At 33.7% G+C, this 3,012-nt stretch overlaps 1 long non-coding RNA gene across 1 annotated transcript; it reads left to right on the top strand.

The window, feature by feature from the left end:
• Window positions 1-511: 511 nt before the first annotated feature.
• LOC145134018 (uncharacterized) lies at window positions 512-2,393 on the top strand. Its single transcript, XR_013718867.1, has 3 exons — window positions 512-1,734; window positions 1,813-2,127; window positions 2,215-2,393. It is a non-coding gene; the product is annotated as an uncharacterized LOC145134018 (long non-coding RNA).
• Window positions 2,394-3,012: the final 619 nt, after the last annotated feature.

The following is a 3,012-nucleotide window of genomic DNA, read 5'->3' as shown; positions in this document are numbered from 1 at the left end:
GGGCTCACGACGTGAGCTCAGATATAACAGCAAATTTCGAAAATTTTGCCCCTAATTTGATTTAGATAATTACCATAAATTGTTTTTCCAAATTAAAATCAGATTTTTCTGTTATGGTAATTGTTATCCTAATCAAATTAATGGATAATTGTCAAATTTAAGATAATTACTTGTTTTATATGATAAAGATTAATTATTTGTATTTTTGATTTGAATTATCTTGGCTTAAAAGTAAGATTAGGTCAAATTATGTAATAAATATTAATTATATGATATTTAATTATTTTTTAAATTTGATCTAAAAGATATTTTAAAAAGTTTCAAAATTTGCCCTCAAGTTTTGGAATTTGAAATTTAATTAAAAGTTATAATTTTGAAATATTAAATTCTAAAACCCTAGTATTTTGAATAGTTCAAATCACCCCTTATGGTTTTATTAAATTAATTAAGTGTTTAATTAAAAGAGATAATTAATAAATCCATAATAATATGGTTTAAGATTAATCAAATTAAAAGTCTAATTTATTAATAGATTAAACCACCTAGTATTTTAAATGTGTAAAATACACCCTTATACTATATATAAAATTAAAAGTATAATATATTATATATGTATAAGTAAAGAGTCAGTCTTACCGTTAGTAGGCCTCATTCACGAAGCTGGTCTATAAGGGGTGTTTAAGGAAGCAGCCTGTAAAATGACCGCCATTGGGTATCCACTCTTAACCACCGCACCCTTGACTAGTGGAGGGTCGTTAGTCGAACGGGTATGATAGGACACAATCTTCCATCATATTTATAATGAAATATGAAGTAACTAAACACTTTTATAAAAAAATTCCCAAATCTTAGTTACTTTAGGAAAAATGTGAATTTGGTGCTAATCCATGAAATTGCACATTGCACCTTGTTGGTCGTTAGTGAAGCGTGTGTGGTTAACCGGCATACTAATCTGGGACTAATGAAGGATGGCAATGGGTAGCTCGTAGATTATCATAGATCAATGGAGCGTGTGTGGTTAACCGACATATTGATTAGGTGATAAACGTCTTCGAGAGTACCAAGCTAATTTGCATGGTTATTCACACCTTGTTTGTGATCCTCGGCATCCCATTCACAAACTTGAAGGGCATAATCAAGATTAAACATGTCATTGAAAAGTTCAATGAGTCTCAAAAGATCTAGGAGTTTCAATTCATTTAAAACCTAATATTCTTTTTCGTTTTTCATGGTGGAAATTGGTAAATCGTCATTTGCCTACCTTCAAATGTTCTGCAACTGGATTACGACATCCCTCTTCCGATCGATTTGTAGAATATTGTGTTGGATCCTAGCCTTGATATTTCATTTGGGTGTTATATCAAGGACTCTTATCAACTAACTTGTATTTCTCCCTTTTGTAGATGTCAAAATCTAACAACTATGGTCTTCCTGAATCCCTTGGAAAAAGCTTTCCACTTGAAGATGATGTTCCACGATTGGATCATGGAAATGGAAATCATTCTTCACTTCCTCCGCCTCCTCCAATAATTCTCCCTGACCCACGTGTTCGACGACTTGAAAAGTTCAAGGTCACTCAAGCCCTATTGGAAAGCAACCACGAAGATGGAAAGTCAATATGTGCTCACGTCTTGGAGATGAAGTTGCATATTGACAAGTTGGGAATGTTGGGTGTCGTTGTCTCAAGGAAGTTGGTTGTTGACTTGGTTCTTCAATCACTTCCTGAATCATATAGTGAGTTCATCAAGGATTACTATATGGTGGACCACGACGTGACCCTCATTGATCTTACATATTTGCTTATTGTTGCAGAATCAACGATGATTTGGCGTACTGGTAAAGCAAATTTGACTGGTAGATCGACCTCCCAAACTTCCATGGACATTGACAATGACAACATTGGAAGTCCAGAAAAGTCTTCTCTTCCCAATGGAAAGGGATTGGCCAAGGTCAAACCATTTGACCGGATGGTAAAGAGAAAGACTGAATCTGAGATTGTCCCATGTGTTGTTCCAAAAAAGTCCATTTGTTACTACTGCCAAGAGAAGGGGAATTGGTTACGAAGCTGCCTTATTTACCTGATAGATCGCAAGGATGGGAGAGTCAAGATGTATGGCTCTGGTTAAGGTAAAGTCCACTATCTAACTCTATTAAGTTCCTATTTGTAGATTCTTAATACATTACGTAATAAGATTGCATTTTGATATTTTGTAGGATCGAAGAAAAGAAAGGAAGCTTAAAGGAAGTGTGAGCTGAGTCTGATCGCGAAGAGATGGATTTCGATCGCATGGTTCGATGATCGGATTTTTTAGCTACTACTTAGGAGTTATGATAGATTTCTTAGGAATATTTACATAGTTTTCATTTGTAACTGCATTGTAAGGACAAGTTTTTCCGCATTTTTATAAATAAAATTTGTTTTTGTCTTATTTATATTTTCCTTGCAATGGCATTTGTGAAAATTGATGTTTGTATGTTTCTATTGTTAGCAATATTGAAAAATGGATGTGATTCTTAGTTATGTTATTTGTGGTAGTGTCAAAAAATTTACCAAATAAGGAATGATTCTCATCACCCAAGTTTCAATTGGACAAAAACTTGGAATCGTGCAACTGGTATTGTGTGATGAATGAGAACCTTCATCTTTGAAAAATTTAGACTAATTCCTTGTTCACATAAAGATGTGAGTCAAGTGAAGGACTGGGGAAACTAGTACACATTGATGTGTACTGGTCAAGTCCACCACAAAGAACGATAAGACTATTTGTTATGATTTACTAAAGTGTAGTAAATATGGTTATACTTACAAGATTAAGTGTAATTGGAAAAGTTTCAATGAATAGCAGAACGAATAAGAAGAATCAATTAGGCAGAAAGATAAAAGTTTCTCCAATCTGAAAAGAAGGGACAATACTTGAGTATCATGTTTTATGACTGTCTTAATGATTATGAAACCATATCACGATTGATCCTCTAAGGACACCTTAGTGCACTAGTATGGATAAGAAGAGG

Source organism: Lactuca virosa, chromosome 8 (genome assembly GCF_052849685.1).
Source record: "Lactuca virosa cultivar CGN04683 chromosome 8, Lactuca_virosa_CGN04683_v6, whole genome shotgun sequence".
NCBI classification, from domain to species: Eukaryota; Viridiplantae; Streptophyta; class Magnoliopsida; order Asterales; family Asteraceae; genus Lactuca; species Lactuca virosa.
This window is presented reverse-complemented; position numbering and strand designations above follow the sequence as displayed.